The sequence below is a fragment of the Toxorhynchites rutilus genome, chromosome 3, assembly GCF_029784135.1.
Source record: "Toxorhynchites rutilus septentrionalis strain SRP chromosome 3, ASM2978413v1, whole genome shotgun sequence".
Classification (NCBI taxonomy): Eukaryota; Metazoa; Arthropoda; class Insecta; order Diptera; family Culicidae; genus Toxorhynchites; species Toxorhynchites rutilus.
This window is the reverse complement of record NC_073746.1, coordinates 220,234,106-220,254,200: the sequence shown is the minus strand read 5'-3', so window position 1 is coordinate 220,254,200 and position 20,095 is coordinate 220,234,106. Positions and strand designations below refer to the sequence as shown.

The 20,095-nt window shown below is 39.8% G+C and overlaps 1 protein-coding gene across 1 annotated transcript in view; it reads right to left on the bottom strand.

The window, feature by feature from the left end:
• Positions 1–20,095, bottom strand: part of LOC129775292 (acetylcholine receptor subunit alpha-like 2) — a 93,931-nt gene that overhangs the window by 25,956 nt on the left and 47,880 nt on the right. The window lies entirely within an intron of this gene.

Below are 20,095 nucleotides of genomic sequence, written 5' to 3'. Positions count from 1 at the left end.
GCAACCTTTGGTAATATGTCCTTGTGGTAGATGGAATTTCGACCAGAATTCTCATATTATTTTAACTACTTGTTGATCTTCATTTGCAGCACCACTTGATCTACCGAAGTGAATTACATTCGTCAAGTTGAATCCCATTTTTGTTTGTTCTCACAATGAAATAAAACCAAACGGCAGCGACCACTGGATAAATTCTCTTGATAAAACTTAACCCCATGCAGATCAACACTTCTGACGATGATTAGCTGTAATTACGTCCTTCGAGACGAGATTATCTTTTCTCGCCTACCTTTTATTCCGTTTTATTCTTCTGCAGGTACCTGTTGCTGTCTTTCAACTGTGACTTTTAATTAAATATTTGCACCACTATTCATCGTGAAATCAACCTGTCGAGAGTGTAGTCTATGGTCGTGCCGGGTGAGGCCTAATCGTTGTTGTCGGTGATTGACATTTAGGAGATAGTACATTCCGGGCCTGAGGTGGTGATTAGATATCCTAACTCCACGTATAGTGTAATATACCATGATAGGACTAAACATATATTTGAAGAGAAATTGATAAATTGTCCAGATGAAGGCTGTTATTTATAAACGCATTACTTCGATCGAACTTCAAACGTGCTGTTATCAATCCCAGGCGTGAAGTTTTGCCATGTTTTATTTTTGGATTTAAAGATGCGTTAAAAAATCATACCCGATTCGGGAGGAAGTTTTCACATTAACATAATCTCGCTTCAGTTCATTTCACATTGAGTGTATTCAGCGGTTACGATTTTGGTTAGATTTGTCGTGACACGATAGCCCAAACAACGAAGCGTAAATGAATACTTTTGGCGTAGGATTACGTCTTTCGGGAACATATTGGGGGTACAACATGAAAAATGATAATCGATCACATCGTGAAAAATGTCCAATATCAAACACTTATTGCTCAGTCGTTTCATAATGGATTGATGAGATTTTTGCATTAATCGAGTTCGGTACTCCATAACAATTTTTTACATTGAATAAAATAATACATGTCATGGAACTAAATATCGAAGAAATCGAAGATACAAAATTCCTCTTGTACTCTCAATTATCGCTCAGTGATTTTCTGATAGATTTACGAAAATTTGCATCAACCATTTGGGCACTCCTGAACAATTAATTACAGTGAAAATAAATAAAATTAGCTATTTCATGAAAATACAGACTTCAAAACCAAGGTGCCTGGAAAAACTGGCATTGTAAATACATGAAGCAGGAGGAGCTTTTGTTCCCACCGAAATGTGTTCCCTAACACAGATTTCAAAACCAAGTTGCCTGGGGGAAATCTACTTTTCAAATACATGAAAATATGAGCATTTTTATATTGTATGTAAAGTGAGTGGTACGATTATTTCTAGCAAATAAAATTTAAATTTGGAACTTGTGTTGGTTGTTTCGTGAAATGTTATATCAATGACCGATCATGCATTGTGAAATATTTAGCACAAGTGTTTGTTGGAAGATTTAATTTTTTTATTTTTTATTTTATTTTTTATTTTACAAAGACAACAGGCAACAGACAACAGTGTATGTGTATGAAACGATTTATTTAATTTTTATTAAAAAAAATCAATTTGTGTTCAATGTGTGCGAAAATGGATCGTCCGATCTAAGATGCAGGGTGGCAACTCAACCAGGCAAACCGGGAAAACCAGGAAATAGTCAGGATTTTTTTTCATCAGGAAAAACCAGGAAATAACCAGTAATTTTTATTCAAAACCAGTAAAAATCAGATGTATTTATTTTTAACTAGCTGACCCGACGAACTTCGTCCCGCCCAAGATAGATTTTTTGATTTGAATACTTTCAAACATCCACGTTTTCTTACTAAGTGAACGCTAGTGAGTCCAATCACTGAACTCGTCATTGATTGATTACCCTTTGACCCTTTATAATTTCCTTTCACTATAAATTGTCTAGTACTTCTACAAAGTTCGTCCTCATAATATAAAATTATTTTCAGACACAATTCTCGTCCAAGATTCTTCAAGCATTTGGAAATAACATGTTTCTCCGTTGCATGGAATACATGTTTGATACAGAGAATATTACAAAATAAAGACAGCTCAAATTGGACCATTCCTTCCTCGGGTTTAGGGCACACTAACACATTTGGCCTTCCATTTTGGTTTATATAGATAGAAGATATAGGAATGCGTTATTCCGTCTGAAAATCCTTTTCCACTTTCGAACAAAAATCAGTTTCGTTAGCGCCAACATCAAATTGACTAACAACGCTTAGCTAATTGTAGAACATATGAGAATTCAATTTTCCGAATTTTCCGATTTTTCTCTCCGTTATATTGATCTACGGGAAGAGACGAATACAACGAAATATAGGTGACTCAAATTGAACCATTCCTTCCTCGAGTTTTGCGCTTACCAACACATTTGGCCTTCCATTTTTATTTATAGATATAACATATGGAAATGCGTTATTTCGCCTGAAAATACATTTCCACTTACCAACAAAAATCAATTTCGATAGCGCAAATATCGAATGGACCAACAACGCTTATTATGATGTAATTTTCGAACATGTGGGAATTCAATTTTCTGAATTTTCCAACTTTCCTTCAGGATTTTCCAAAAATTTTCCGAGTTTTCTCTCCATTATATTGATCTACGGGAAGAGACGAATACAACAAAATACAGGAGGCTAAAATCGGACCATCCCTTCTTCGGGTTTTCCACTTACCAACAGATTTTGCCTTACATTTTTATTTATATAGAGGATAGATAGATATAAGATATGGTAATGCGTTATTCCGCCTGAAAATCTATTTCCACCTACGAACAAAGATCAATTTCGATAGCGCAAGCATCGAATGGACTAACAACGCTTATTATAATGTAACTTTCGAACATGTGGGAATTCAATTTTCTGAATTTTCCGACCTTCCTTCAGAGTTTTACGAAAATTATCCGGTTTTCCTCTCCACTATATTGATCTACGGGAAGAGACGAATACAACAAAATAAAGAAGGCTAAAATCGGACCATCCCTTCTTCGGGTTTTCCACTTACCAACAGATTTCGCCTTACATTTTTATTTATATAGATTATTCTTTAAATGTAGTGCACGTGCATGTTTTATATACATTGATCATCAATCACACGACCAACGGAGCTTTCGTCGACATTTCAGTCCCGTCTAACATCAGAGTCTCTAGTAGACACAAGTTTGAGTTTTCATCTTCCCACAAACTTAACCATAAAAAATTACACATGCGTCATCCGCCATGCACCAACCTACAAACGATCGTGGGTACAGTGAAAACAACTGTAATTTATCCATTTCCACTAAAACGCAGAATACAGAGACGAGCCAGGTTGTAAGGTCATTTGGGCAATCTTCCTCAGCAAGTGACCTGATCCCATGAAACGATACATTCTGTGAAAAAATGTGATAAAGGCAGAGCCAATATGGGTACTGGAAACTGTGTAATCACACAGTCTTGCCCACACCGGAAGCTCTAGTGCTAAGCTCTTTCCATATATGTTTCCAGACAATGAAATAGCATCAAAGATGCATTCAGCAGAACTATTGGGTTGGGGAATAAGTTTATAACGTTTTACCGAAGATTATTATTTGAACAAAAAAACAATAATTATATCAATAAGTTAATCAATTATGTATTCGCCGTTGCTGTTTACAATTTGTTCTTACCTCTTGACTAATTTGGTGATGCCGTTCCGCCAAAAATCGTTGTTGAGCCAGTTTCTAAGGACCTCCTTGTTATCGAAGGTAATGCCCTTCATATGATTTGACAGGGATCAGAAAAGATGGTAATCGATCGGTGCATGGTCTGGAGAATACGGCGGATGCTGAAGGACCTCCCATTCGAGCTCACGGAGTGCGGCTTTGACAACTTGTGCAACATGGGACCTAACTTTATCGCAAAGGAGTATGATTTGATCATGACGATCAGGTCTTTTCAGTCGAATAGCCTCATTCACGAATCGTTTTATGATCGCAGTTAATTTTTTACGACAATTCTTTACTGGTTTGGCGATTTTTCTCCTTCAAAAGGGATTTGAGACATTCTAGACATACGTCATTACCCCATACTTTTTGAATTGTACCCTGCGTTGACTCTAAAACTACAAGGATATCGTTATCTCATTCATCGAAACGTTCTATGAGTTTTTACAAAAGCAACAGCAGAAGAAAACAGTGAAATTCGAGGCAGCCAAGACAACGACCTCACGAATATAGCATAATGTGCACCGTCCATTCAAAGAAGAAATGAAAAAGACTGGTTGGAAAATTGATGAATTCCTTTAGTGCTTGTACTGCCTGTTTCACAACGTACCGTTAAGACGTGTGGAGTACTCTTCAACTACTTGATCGGTAAAGTTCCTCCTGATGTTTTGCGGATTGAGATGGATCGAAAACCAACTGGTGGCAGAAAGAGCCCTGGGCATGCTGTCGTACCTTAAAACCTACGTAATCGCAGTCGAAACAAAAAAGTTATTGTAAGTACAAAGATACACATCCAGATTTCCGTAGGAGCTTTGCTGCTGTTTTCACAGCCAGTCCCTTTAAAGTACTTGTAGAAGCTGTTGAGGATAAATTGCTGTTGTGGAGATTTTTTTTGATTTTTTGATAGAACTGTAAAAAGCATTTCTTCGAAAAATGAAGGAACGATAACCTTTGTCGTACCCCGTGACACGATATGTTTCTTGTATCGATTTAGTAGTTATTGAAATCTATCCTGATGTTGTAAAAAGCGCATGAATTTCGCTCTTGAACATTTTGTAGAAAAAGGTAGAATCAGGGGTATCGTGGCGGACAAAATTAAACAGGAATTCGTCGAGTTTTGTGATACTCTGGGTTCGCTAAAAAAAACTGGACATCTTGTGGGTGAAGAAACTAATCGGCGCAGCGGGAAAAGAATATACAAACTTGTTTGACTTTGTCAAAGGGATCCTCATTCTGTCGCATAGCTACATTGGATCGAGTTTTCTCCGTGATCAAAAAATTTTCAGTTGTGAACCAAAATGACCAGAGCTTGATAGCTTAGCGCATTGTTTACACTGTCATCTTAAATGCTGGTGGAGTTTTGAACGTTGATATATCAAAGCAAAGAGATTTTGCGAGCGTTACGTCAAAGCCCTCAAGAAGTTTAATCAGGAAAATGCAGATAAGAAGATCTGGTGGAACGGAAGCGCAAAGCGGCACAGGGAGCGGAGGAGTTAGAGGCTAGAAAGGTACGAATACTTGCTTCTGCTCAGAAAGAGTTATCATTAATTGACGAGCAGATGAAGTTGGTAAGGCAGTAATCAATGAACCAACAAATGAATGTTTTTCCAAGATAATTTTTGTATGTCAAGTTGTACGCTTGATGAAAATGTAAACATTCTCCCTGCACATATGAGTTTAATTTTATTAAATTTTTTTTTTGAATAATTCTGTCCCGTTTTTCTGTTGTTTGTTTTACTATATTTCATTTTCTCTGACAATCTTCAGCAAAGAAAAAAATGAATTCATCTTGTTTTGCAAACTAGTAGAGGATTTGCATGTATATTAAAAACCAGGAATTTTTCAAAAAATCTACCAGGAGAACCAGGAAAAAACCATGAATTTCAAAACACAGATTAAGTTCCCGCCCTGAAGCTACCCGTGTTGTTGTGTTCATCTTCACCCGAGGAAAGTTCATGCGGCGAGAAAAATTTGAAAATTGAAGGAATATTAAAAAAAGTGATTTCCCATATGCTCTACATATCGTATTAGGTGCTGTTAGACCAATAGAAATTCTTAATGAGGCATGTTATATGTTCCGTTGGGTTTGAAGCGTTAAATGGGTTGAATATAAAAAAAAGTAAAAGTAAAAATTATACAAGAAAATACCTTTTCCATTTCAAATATGTTTTCTATGTAATAAAGTAACATGTTTGTTGTGGTGAGAAAAATTGATAATTTTGTTCGATAATGCTAATTATCTTATATTACATAAGTGAGTTTTTTTTTCATTTCATCTATACAGAACATTGGAACCATCTCGTCCAGGGCCACAGATGGCAGCTTTCATCAAATCTCATTCCACTTTGGCATCTTCTATCGTGATACGTGATACGTGATACCATCCAACGACTAATCACCATCCTTCTGTTATCATCACTCGTAAACACTGGTGGAGTGAACAAACAATATCCAACAACCAAACACGGCCCTTTTCCGGGCAACCAACTCATTATCAAAGAGTTTAACGATGTAATTCTCCAAACATATCCAAAATTAGCATGCAATAGATAGCCTAACGGAATCCTACCTCAACTATGCGGTCGTAACTCGGACACAACCCTCCTGTGACTTTTTCTTGTGCGAAAAGAACTCTCGTCAACTTGGAACGCGCGACATTGGGACATTCCAATTTTCGTTCTTGTCTGCGATAGGATTATATATCTCATTGAGTGATGATGCTTTCCCGTGGGGAAGAATTGTACGAAATGATATATTTCTTTATAGATTCCCCCTCGATTCTCTGCATCAAATGGAATAAAGTATTATTTACGTTAATTGTGTAGCGAAATAACACAGAGGACAAAATGAAATGTAGGTGTTTGTATTTTCGAGACAGAATCTCAGAGCCTTTTTACATTGGAACTTTTTTTCAAAACTTTTCCTTTCGTGAGCAGCTATCGCTCGTATAACCTATATGAAACTGAATTGAAGTTTTGGTTCAAATTGTGATCGATAAAATAAGCAATGACTGGACCGGACTTGTTTACGCTTCCGCGTACGTCATGACCTCCACCGTCCGGAAAACAATGATGATGGCAAATAAACGCGCCTGAATACAACAGGATGATTAGTTGCTGTTTATTGTGTAAAAATTTTGCGATAGGAGTGCCAAAACATGTAATAAATTATAATGAAATGTGGCTGACGAGAGAGATAGGAGGGAGGAAATATTTATCCTAATCCGGCCAAAAGTTTACGTGTGTATTGAAGTAATAAACAAGAGCTGTATAACAATATTTCAAGCTAGTTTCAGTTGATATATTGATAGTGACGATAATAATTTTGGGAAATATTCCACGGTGACAATAAACTTTTGCAAGAAGGACGAAGAACGGTTATGGAATGGGAATGGAATGGACTATTTGGGAAAGAGTCAGTTATTTGAACTTTCGATGGTGATAGTGATATTGCTCGAATCATCTTAATCGTGTAATTTTCGAATGATACCGTAAAATGAATTTTTGAACGAAATCTGTACAGCTGAATATAAAATACGGAAAATAGGATTTTTAACACAGATTTTTAATACGCTGAGGAATGCGTCTGACGTACATCCGCAATAGTGTCATACATCGAGACTTAGGAATGGAGACTGTTCAAGAAGAACTTCATAAAACGAGGAGGAAATATGCGGAAAAGGTAAAGAATCATCCAAATCCACTAGCAATGCGACTCGGTCAACCTATGGTAACTCGTCTGAAGAAAAAAACCTTCATTATTTGAACGTGGCAAACGTTAGTGTTGTGCTCCAGCACAAATGTGAAATGTTAACTGTAAGAATTGATAACAAAATTAATATATTATTATGTTAGAACTAAATGCATAACCAAATATTGTTATTTCCACATCAGGAAGATTCAACAAATGTATGTATGAAAAACAAAAAAAAAACAACGAGTTAAAATAACGTTTTCCAGGTGTTTGTAATAGTTGCTTGAATTCACTTTGGTCGCTTTGAGGATAGAAAGGAAGTTTCCCATCATAAGATAATGGTTGAATAAATTGGTATTCATTTCATCGAAATCCGATCACAGCAAAAACAGTTGCATGCAAACCAGTTTATCTACGAGGGATAGGGGTCACAAAAAATCGCATAAAAATCGTACAACACTTCGCTAGTAGCTTCAAAAACAGTTTTCGGTACACAATCACTTTTTTTGCGGTGGTTTGGGACCGCAGAAAAAAAGGTTCCTTAACAATATATGTTGTACTTTTTTGGTCTTTATGCCGAACCTGGGATCAGCCCATCATGCCAAAAGATAACTGGAGGATGGATCGGCTGGAGATAAACATTGTCGCGAAGACCACCAACCTACCCAATATTCCCCAGCTGCGCTCGATAGAAAAATTTTGGGCTAATGGCCAAAATAGGGAGACAGACGACCACCAAAGCCACGAAAAGGTAAAATAACACGCCGATATACATCTTTCATCGGCCATGGTTCAGGTTCCGGCCAACTTTCGTAAGACCACCCAGCGCTTCATTTACGATACTTCATCAAACAACTCTGTCAGCTCGCGCAGTCCGAAGACATCGGTCGCAAACAATCGACCTCGTCCTCCCCATCAGTTGCTTCCTCTCCTCGTGTCAAGGTCTATCCAGAAGATGCACCTGAATCTGGCCCATGGGTTGTTTTCTTCCGGCCCAAACCCAATGGGAAATCGCTCAACGTCATTCAGATTATGAAAGATCTGACAGAAAATTATTCCTCCGTGGTCGAAATTAGTAAGGTTAGACCGAACAAACTGCGTGTTGTCGTGGCTGATCGGAAGCTAGCTAATGAGATTGTTGTCGACAATAGGTTCATACTAGAATATCGCACCTATGTGCCCTGCCATAACGTAGAAATTTTGGGGGTGATCACAGAAACGGGTCTGACGAGCGCATTAATAAAAGAGGGAGATGGCAGATTAAAAAAGCTCCCTTTGACGAAACTAAAAATTTTGGACTGTCAACAATTAGGAAAAGTGTCCCAGGAAGAGGGAAAAACAAAATTCACGCCGTCCGACTCGTTTCGAGTAACTTTTGCTGGTTCCGCCCTCCCTGACTACATTATGGTGGACAAATTGAGGCTTCCACTGCGTCTCTTTGTGCCAAAGCACATGACTTGCAACAAATGCAAGTCAGTTGGTCACACAGCAGATTACTGCGCCAACAAGGAGCGCTGTGCCACTTGCGGAGAGCAACATGTGGGCAAATCCTGCAGTGCGACTGAGCATAAGTGTCCATATTGCGGGGGGACCCCACATGAGCTCTCAGCTTGTGAAACTTACAAGAGTCGCTGGGAGAAACAGAAGCGCTCTTTAAAGGAACGCTCGAAACGCACTTTTGCGGAAATTTTAAAGGGCGCTTTTCCACTGGCCCAACAACAATAACATCCAATCTCCTCAAACAATATCTTTTCCACGTTGCCAGTTGACGAAATGGAAGCGGACACAGCTAACGGGGGCACACCGTTCATTTCCCAAGAGAATCCCCGGCACAAAAATGTGACCACTCCCAAAACTCAATCTCAAGTCCCTCCGGTGATACCCCCTGTTAGCTTGCCTAAAAAATCGAGTGCAGCGGACAAGCAAAATCAAGTTCCTCCTGGCTTCCGTGGGAATAGTTCATCTTCGAACGACCCAGCACTCGAGGGGACATCAAAAACCCCAACTGTCCCTATTTTTGCTTCCAGCTCAACTTCCCAATCGGGATTTATAAAGTTGACTGACCTTGTGGCTCAAATTTTCACATGCTTTAATGTTTTCGACTCCATCAGAACCATTGTCATCTCAATGCTTCCAGTATTAAGACAATTTTGCAACAATTGATGCAAACATGGCCCCTCCTTGCAATGATTATCTCTCTTGATGTCTAATTCAAATAGAGAGGTCGGAGATATCACTGTTTTACAGTGGAATTGTCGTAGTCTTATCCCTAAATTGGATACATTCAAATTTTTAATTCATAAATTCAATTGTGATGTTTTTGCTCTGTCCGAAACTTGGCTTTCTTCGCGAGATGATCTATCTTTCCACGATTTTAATATTAAACTCTTGGACCGTGATGACAGATACGGATTGGTGCTATTGGGGATCAATAAGTGCCACTCATTTTTTCGAATTGACCTTCCACCTATTGGAGGGATCGAAGCTGTTGCTTGTCATGCAAACATCAGAGGCAAAGACCTCTGTATTGTTAGCTTGTATTGGCCTCCGAGAGCTGCGGTTAGCCGCAATCAACTTGTTGACATGTGCTCACTCCTTCCTGAGCCACGATTGATCTTGGGAGACTTCAACTCTCACGGAACTGCCTGGGGGGAACAGTACGACGACAATTGTTCATCGTTGATATATGACCTTTGTAACAGCTTCAATATGACCGTTTTGAATACTGGGGAAACAACACGTGTACCTAAACCTCCTGCTAACCCAAGTGCTCTTGACCTCTCGCTTTGCTCGAATTCATTATAGCAAGTGGAATGTAATCCAGGACCCCAACGGTAGTGATCACTTGTCAATCAAAATTTCTATCACCATTGGGTCGAATTCTTCTGAATTTATAAACATGGCATATGACCTCACAAGACACATTGACTGGAAAAAATAATGCGGACGCAATTGCTCTATTCGTCAATTCCATAGATGGCTTATCTCCATTGGAGGAGTATAACTTCCTTTCTCGTTTGATCTATGACAGCGCTCAAACGAAACCCATCCCAGGTTCCACTATTCGTCGAAGGCCTCCCAATCCATGGTGGGATAGCCAATGTTCCAAGCTTTATGTAGAAAAATCAAATGCATTTAAAGCTTTTCGGAAACGTGGAACCCCTGAAAACTTTCAAACGTATTTATCCCTTGAGAATCAGTTCAAAAATTTGATCAAAGGGAAAAAACGTGCTTATTGGCGAAATTACGTGGGAGGTTTGTCACGAGAAACGTCAATGAGAAAATTCTGGAAAGTGGCTCGAAACATGAGAAATCGCTCTTCAATGAATGAAAGCGAAGAATATTCACATCGATGGATTTTTAATTTTGCACGGAAGGTTTGTCCGGATTCTGCTCCTGTGCAAAAAATAGTTCGAGATATACCACAAGATAGGTGCGATCTTGATTCCGAGTTTTCGATGGCAGAATTCTCTCTTGCTCTCCTTTCTTGTAACAATTCTGCCCCAGGATCGGATCGAATTAAGTTCAACTTGTTGAAAAACCTTCCTGATGTGGCGAAACATCGCTAATAGCAATGCTGTCTTGTATACGGAAATTGTTGGAGAAAATGATCTTGTTTCGCCTTGATCGATGGGTTGAAACGAATGGCCTACTCTCAGATACACAATATGGGTTCCGCAGGGGCAAGGGGATGAATGATTGTCTTGCGTTGCTTTCTTCAATAATTCGAATGGCTTACGCCGAAAGAAAACAAATGGCTTCAGTATTCGTGGACATAAAGGGGGCCTTTGATTCTGTTTCAATAGAGGTTTTGTCAGACAAATCACACTCTCGGGGTCTGCCGCCTCTATTGAATAATATGTTATATAACTTGCTTTGTGAGAAACATTAGAACTTTTCTCACGGAGATTCGACAGTAAGTCGGTTCTCTTACATAGGCCTCCCCCAGAGCTCATGTTTAAGCCCCCTTTTGTACAACTTCTATGTAAGCGACATCGACAATTGCCTTAAAGGGTGTGTCACATCAAATTGCATCACGGAAAAAACGCTGTAGAAATTTAATTTTTAGGAATTATATCTTCAGCTTTCGCTTATAATCAGATAAGAGTGTATAGATCACGTTGGCCATGCTTCACTGTCAATTTTTCGTAAATTTGGAAAAATGTCGTCGAACGAAAAAGAGCGTCGTGAATTAATCCTGTGCACTCATTTCGAGAATCCGGAGTTGTCACATCGGGACATCGGTAAGATGCTGGGAATCGTCCAATCCACGGTCAGCAGAGTACTAAAACGATACTTCGAGAACCTAACCATCGACCGGAAGGTGAAGAACGGCAAAAATGGATGCTCCGTCAGTGAAAAAGATCACAAGCGCGTAGTTGAGCAGTTTAGACGTGATTCGAGAAGTTTGGTCCGGGATGCCGCCAATAAACTGAATTTATCAAGTTCATTCGTCCAGCGGACCAAGCAGCGGGAGGGCCTGCGTACATACAAGGTTCAGAAGGCTCCTAACCGCGACGAAAGGCAAAACATGGTGGGGAAGACGCGAGCCCGGAAGCCGTACACCGAAATGCTGACGAAGCCGCATTGCCTGGTAATGGACGACGAAACCTACGTCAAAGTGGATTTTCGTCAGCTGCCGGGCCTGTTGTTCTTCTCCGCAGAGGACAAATTCAGCGTTCCGGAGGAGATTCGCAAGCAGAAACTATCCAAGTTTGCCAAAAAGTACATGGTGTGGCAAGCGATCTGCTCTTGCGGGAAAGCGGAGCGCCCCCTTCGTGATGACCGGCACGGTAAACGGGCAGGTTTACCTTAAGGAGTGCCTACAGAAGCGCTTACTACCACTATTGAAGCAGCACGAGGGCCCGACCATCTTCTGGCCGGATCTCGCTTCGTGCCACTATTCAAAGGACGTGTTGGAGTGGTACGAAGCCAACGGGGTCACCTTCGTGCCAAAGGAAATGAACCCGCCCAACGCGCCGGAGCTTCGCCCAATAGAGAAATATTGGGCGATTATGAAGCAGACCCTCCGGAAGAACCCAAAAGTTGTCAAATCGGAGGCGGACTTCAAGAGAAAATGGATTTCTGTTAAAAAAAACTACAACTTGACGTTGTACAGAACCTTATGGACGGGGTAAAGAGGAAGGTGCGAGCATACGGGCCTGGGCCATTGGGCTAGGGATCGAATTCTCCACGGAGAAAACAGAGATGGTGGTTTTTTCTAGAAAGCATAGACCAGCAAAACCAAAGCTTCAACTTTTGGGTAAACCGATCACTCATGCTATGTCATTCAAGTATCTTGGGATCTGGTGCGACTCCAGATGTACTTGGGGGCCTATATTAGGTATCTGAATAAAAAATGTAAACAAAGAATAAAATTTCTCCATACAATTACCGCCATCTGGTGGGGAGCCCATTCCGAAGATCTTATAATGTTGTATCGAACAACTATTCTCTCAGTGATGGAGTATGGCAGTTTCTGTTTTCAATCAGAAACGCATACCATGAGCCTCGAGGTTTTGGCAGGCGTACTCCCACTAAAAGATCGCTTCAATTTATTATCTCTTCGGTTCCTCATCCGCTGTAAGGTTATGAACCCATTGGTGATCGGAAATTTTGGGCAGCTTATCGAGCTAAATTTTCTGGATTCATGAGCTCATATCATGAATTCATCTCCATGCAGGTTGATCCTTCTTCGTATACTCCCAACCGTGTTTGTTTTCCTGACTACATCAATTCCTCTGTACATTTTGATCTGTTCATGAAGGAGAAAATCCATGGAATTCCAGATTATCATCAATCGGGGATCGTTCCTACGATCTTCAATGCAAAGTATGGGCGTATCAATTGTGATAATATGTACTTTACTGATGGGTCCTGTATGAATGAGTCCACAGGATTTGGAGTGTTCAACGTTTTTTTTAGCACCTCCCACAGTCTTCAGAATACTTGCTCAGTGTATATTGCTGAATTGGCAGCAATACACTGGGCGCTGGACAGTGTCGCCTCACGACCTGTTGAACACTATTACATTGTAACGGATAGTCTTAACTCTGTCGAAGCTATCCGTTCAGTGAGGCCGGAAAAGCACTCGCCGTACTTCCTTGAGAGAATACGAGAAATTTTGAGTGCTTTATCCAGACGCTGTTATGTCATCACTATTGTCTGGGTCCCTTCACATTGCTCGATTCCGGGTAATGAGAGGGCTGACTCATTAGCAAAGGTGGGTGCGATTGAAGGCGACATTTATCAGCGTCAAATCGCCTTCAATGAATTTTATTCTTTAGTCCGTAAAAATACCATCGCTAACTGGCAACGCAGATGGAACGAAGATGAATTGGGCCGGTGGTTTCACTCAATTATCCCTAAGGTTAGCCTCAAACCATGGTTCAAAAGTCTGGACTTCAATCGGGACTTTATTCGCACCTTCTCCCGACTCATGTCTAATCACTGTTCGTTAGACGCGCTACTTTTTCATTTTAATCTTGCCAACAGCAATCTCTGCGTTTGTGGCCACGGTTACCACGACATCGAACACGTTGTTTGGCCGTGCGAGTTATATCTTATCGCCAGATCGAATTTAGGAAACTCCCTTCGGGCTCGAGGAAAGCAGCTCAATGTGCCGGTGAGAGATATGTTGGCTCGGTTAGACCTTGATTACATGTCCCAAATATATGTTTTCCTTAAAGCTATCGATCTTCGAGTGTGAGTGTTCATACATCCTTTTCCCCTTCTTTTTGTCCTTCACGAGCTATCGGTTCCCATCCTACTAACATTAGAATAAGTTAAATTGTAAATACATATTAGATGTAAGGATAGTTTTAAGAATTGAGTGTGAAGTGTCAGTGTGAATGAGAATGTGAATGTGAGTGTGAGTGTGAGTGTTAACACATCTCCTTACATCCCATCCTTTTCCTAATGAAAATGTGTCACCCTTCTAAACTCGAGTCGACCGCGAGTAATCGGTTTCCTATTTTATTAAATCAAACAACTCGGCCTCTTCCTGTCGAGTATACACTAGTTCTTCCGGCTTATTTCAAACGTTAATCCCTGACCGAACTAGGGGACTAAAGATGAACTTTTCGTCTGACTCACGTTGGTGCCTGCGGATCAATAGGGAACTTTTATAAAAATCATTTTCCAATTTTGTTGCTGTCGATTCCAGTTGACACTCTCTACACAAAAAGCCCAATGTCGGTGCGATGAAACCAGCTCAACGTATTAATCTTTGGATGCATTAGAAGCGCTCTTGAACAGTCTGCCAAATAAAAGTTTTTTTGAGATTCATCCATTTAAGAAAATCAACATGATCAAATTGTGATATTGAAATATATTGATATCGCGGGACGTTTTCGTTTTTTTTTGCCAAATGTGGGACGTTTCGCGGGACGGAATCTAACGCGGGATATTTTTCGTTTCGTGGGACATTTTTGTTGAAATGCGGGACTGTCTTGCGTAACACGTTTGGTCAGTTTATATTTGATGAAAGCGTGAAATGTTTCCGGAATTTAAATGAAGAAAGACCTACGTCAAAAAAAAAAACGATTTTCACTTGACGTGATGTAGAAGCAAATGTTCGTAACAATCTAATTTATAGTGAACAACAATTTGCAACACTGACTGACTTCTGACTGAATCAGAATGCCAAACAATTCTATTCCACATTGCTAGAGACAAATTATTATATTATATTATATATATATATATATATATATATATATATATATATATATATATATATATATATATATATATATATATATCAGATTTGTATATGCGCATGCTGTATGTATGTGTATTAGGGTGCCAATGAAAATGGTCATCTCGAATTTCAAAAAGTTACCCCATAAAAAATGTTCACCACCTCGAAAAAACATCCTATGCAAAATACCAGCTCAATCGAACTTAAGGGAGAGTGGTGCAAAGCGGTCAAAGTTTGAGTTTTTTGAAAATCGGGGGAGTAAAGGAAATCGGGGGTTTCGAAAATTTTTTTTTGATGCCAAATGTCTTGAAATTGCAGATTTTTGACAAAAAATTTGTTCGAGATGACACTAGATCTCGACGTTTCATGCAATTTCAAGATATTTGGCATCAAAAATCTTTTTTCGAAAACCCCGATTTTCTTCATTTCCCCTTGAATGATTTTTCGATTTTCAAAAAACTCAAACTTTGACCGCTTTGCGCCACTCTCCCTTAAGTCCGATTGAGCTAATATTTTGCATATAGTATTTTTTCCCCCCTTGAATGATTTTTCGATTTTCAAAAAACTCAAACTTTGACCGCTTTGCGCCACTCTCCCTTAAGTCCGATTGAGCTAATATTTTGCATATAGTATTTTTTCGAGGTGGTGAACATTTTTTATGAGGTAAGTTTTTGAAATTAGAGATGACCATTTTCATTGGCATCCTAGTGTATACGTATGTATGCAAGTTAGACAATTTGAATTATCGAGAGGGCTGGGATGTACAGATTTCGCTGTGTCTAATCGAACACTAGCAAGAGGCTCTTTCAGTCAGAATAAACACATAATTAGAGTAATTTTTATATAAAAAATATAATTCAAAGTACAGTTTATTCAATACGAGTTCCTATCCCTTGAAAATTTTTGGATTAAATGTAAGAAGAACTGTTTGTTAGTATTTGTATGCACCGTTTATTTCACTACAGCTACACTACAGCTACACTACAGCTCCTAGTGGTCGAATCTGGAATGTTTTGACAGCAGTTTGTTTTGAAATGTTTCCTCTTCCAGTACCGAGAAGTTCGCTACGAATCATTCTGTTTAATAGAAGTTCTACATGATGGAAGCCGCGAATCGGAATCTAATTTTGAACAATTTGATCATCCGACGTAGTCTGGTTCAGAAATCGAAGTCGTTGAAATTGAATTAATCGACCATGTGCTGCGTTTGCAAACATTTCCGCGAGCGAAATACTATCGATCGGCAGGATCATACCAAGCGTCGTAGTGGAACAAAGGATCGAAAACTGCATTTGGAATAACATGAATTATGGGTTCTGAATTAAATTTAAAGTTGAGTAATTGGAAATCGATCGTGAAATTCTTTGGCAGAGTTTTGGTTGGCGTGTTCTGCGAAGTTGTGCACAGTTTATTTGTCGATGAATCCAGATATGTCGATGAATCCAAGTCTTCCTTCTTTGTGTGGTAACGTCACTCTCTCCAGTGCGGATTGAAGATAATGCATTTCGGCATTTTTAAACGCTTTCCTCACCCTTCTCTCAAGGTCTTCTAGGTCAGTTCTGCCGCACTTGACTACTCCAAAATTGATGGTCAACGTACCTTGTTTCCCGCGTTCAGGAAAGTCTTCAAGATACGGTTCATTCGACTCAAGAACTTATCTTTCAGTTCCGTTTTGATGTCAGAGTGGCGAATCCCGGTGAGCTATCGGAATCCGAGATATTTATAAGATTCGTCACAAACCATGACTCTTATCAACTCCCCGTCATAGACTCCGTAGCCCGCGGATTCGGAGAGTTGTCCTTTCAGTAGATGGCACTTGTCGAGGCCGAACTACATGCAGATGTTCCTGCTTATTTCTTTGAAACCCTGTATACACCAAGGCGCTCACGGGTATCAGCATAGACGTCCATGTAAAAGGTATGGGTCACTTCTTCGTGGACGTCGTCGCCATACCTTATTTTATAGCCATGACCGTTTCTTTTGAGGGTACCACTGAGGGGGTTCAGGAAAAGAAGGCCCAGAAGTTCGTTCAACCAAATGCAGCGGAAGAACGTGTTCGTTCGTGAGTCTTTCTAAACATGTCAGCTTGCGAGATTGCTGCAACTTCTGGATTCTGGAGCGCGACAGAGGGTTCGTGTCGCGAAACTGTGAGATCGACGCTCTTTGAACACATAGTATTTTGGTATTGTTCTATGATACATATTACTATCTATCAGAGAGATAACTTTGTACAAGATCAATGGCTTTTCCTCGAATACCATGAATATTTAGTTTTTTAATCATATTTTGTGATCAATTGTATCAAGCTTTCTTGAGATCTTGACATAGTGCGCCAACATTCATTTTACGATCGATTCATTCAATTATTTTATCCACTGAACTTGTGGCGGTTGTAGTGTTGCACCCACTCCTGAATCCGTATAACACAAGCAAATTCTCAATTTCTTTGCTCTATAAACGTGAATAAAACACGTCGTTTTGGAAGCATATCGTGACGGGTAATGAACAGCGAATCAATTATAACAATGTCGAGTGGAAAAAATCGGAGAAAAAAAAATGGTCTTATCCCGGATACGCTCATTTTTTTTTTATTAATCCGATTATTTTTACAGGCTCAGTTACATAAGTTTAATGGAGCCAAACTCTTAACTATATTTCAACTAGCATATATCAACATGTTGTTTCCTTAATTCTATGGTTAATGAAATAGGAAACCGATTACTCGCGGTCGACTCGAGTTTAGAAGGGTGACACATTTTCATTAGGAAAAGGATGGGATGTAAGGAGATGTGTGTTTACACTCGCACTCACATTCACATTCACATTCACATTCACATTCTCATTCACACTGACACTTCACACTCAATTCTTAAAACTATCCTTACATTTAATATGTGTTTACAATTTAACTTATTCTAATGCTAGTAGGAAGGGAACCGATAGCTCGCGAAGGACGAAAAGGAGGGGAAAAGAATGTATGAACAATCACACTCGAAGATCGATAGCTTTAAGGAAAACATATATTTGGGACATGTAATCAAGGTCTAACCGAGCCAACACATCTCTCACCGGCACATTGGACTGCTTTCCTCCAGCCCGAAGGGAGTTTTCTAAATTCGATCTGGCGACAAGATACAACTCGCACGACCAAACAACGTGTTCGATGTCGTGGTAACCATGGCCACAACCGCAGAGATTGCTGTCGGCAAGATTAAAACGAAAAAGCAGCGCGTCTAACGAACAGTGATTGGACATGAGTCGGGAGAAGGTGCGAATAAAGTCCCGACTCAAGTCCAGACTTTTGAACCACGGATTGAGGCTAACCTTAGGGATAATTGAGTGGAGCAACCGGCCCAATTCATCTTCGTTCCATTTGCGTTGCCAGTTAACGATGGTATTTTTACGAACTAAAGAATAAAATTCATTGAAGGCGATTTGACGCTGATAAATTTCGCCTTCAATTGCACCTACCTTTGCTAATGAGTCAGCCCTCTCATTACCCGGAATTGAGCAATGTGAAGGGACCCAGACAAAGGTAATGACATAACAACGTCTGGATAAAGCACTCAAAATTTCTCGTATTCTCTCAAGGAAGTACGGCGAGTGCTTTTCCGGCCTCACTGAACGGATAGCTTCGACAGAGCTCAGACTATCCGTTACAATGTAATAGTGTTCAACAGGTCGTGAGGCGACGCTGTCCAGCGCCCAGTGTATTGCTGCCAATTCAGCAATATACACTGAGCAAGGATACTGAAGACTGTGTGAGGTGCTAAAAAAATTGTTGAACACTCCAAATCCTGTGGACTCATTCATAGAGGACCCATCAGTAAAGTACATATTATCACAATTGACACGCCCATACTTTGCTTCGAAAATCGTAGGAACGATCCCCGATCGATGATAATCTGGAATTCCATGGATATCCTGCTTCATGGACAGATCAAAATACACAGAGGAATTGATGTAGTCAGGAAAACAAACACGGTTGGGAATATACGAAGAAGGATCAACCTGCATGGAGACGAATTCATGATATGAGCTCATGAATCCAGAATGAAAATTTAGCTCGATCAGCTGCTCAAAATTTCCGATCACCAATGGGTTCATAACCTTACACCGGATGAGGAACCGAAGAGATAATAAATTGAAGCGATCTTTTAGTGGGAGTACGCCTGCCAAAACCTCGAGGCTCATGGTATGCGTTGAGGGCATACATCCCAACGCAATACTGAGACAAAGATACTGAATTCGCTCGAGTTTAATGAGGTGTGTTTTGGCAGCTGATTGAAAACAGAAACTGCCATACTCCATCACTGAGAGAATAGTTGTTCGATACAACATTATAAGATCTTCGGGGTGGGCTCCCCACCAGGTGCCGGTAATTGTACGGAGAAAGTTTATTCTTTGTTGACATTTTTTACTCAGATACCTAATATGGGCCCCCCAAGTACATTTGGAGTCGAACCAGACCCCAAGATATTTGAATGACATAGCATGAGTGATCGGTTTACCCAAAAGTTGAAGCTTTGGTTTTGCTGGTCTATGCTTCCTAGAAAAAACCACCATCTCTGTTTTCTCCGTGGAGAGATACGCTCATTGTCTGGTGGGATTTTAATAGAATTCTCATTTTGAACTCCTATCAAGCAACAAGTCAATCAATTCAAACAAGTACTGCTCGCATTAAATTAAAGGCATCGATTCAGGACACACTTCGAGAATTAATCAATAGTAAAGATGCCGTGTTCCCCAGAACAATGCTATTTTTTTTGAGTTTCTTGAGTAAAATCAACTGGTAGGTACTTGCAAAATTCTCTTGAAGATACGAAATTTAACATAGAAATTAAGCTTTTCAGTTTTCGAACTCTTCAGAATCTTTCCTGATGATGTACTTATTGCATAGTAAAAAATTAGTTTACATCGAAATTTCATGTTCATAAAAATCATAACCAATGGGAAGAAAATGTTAG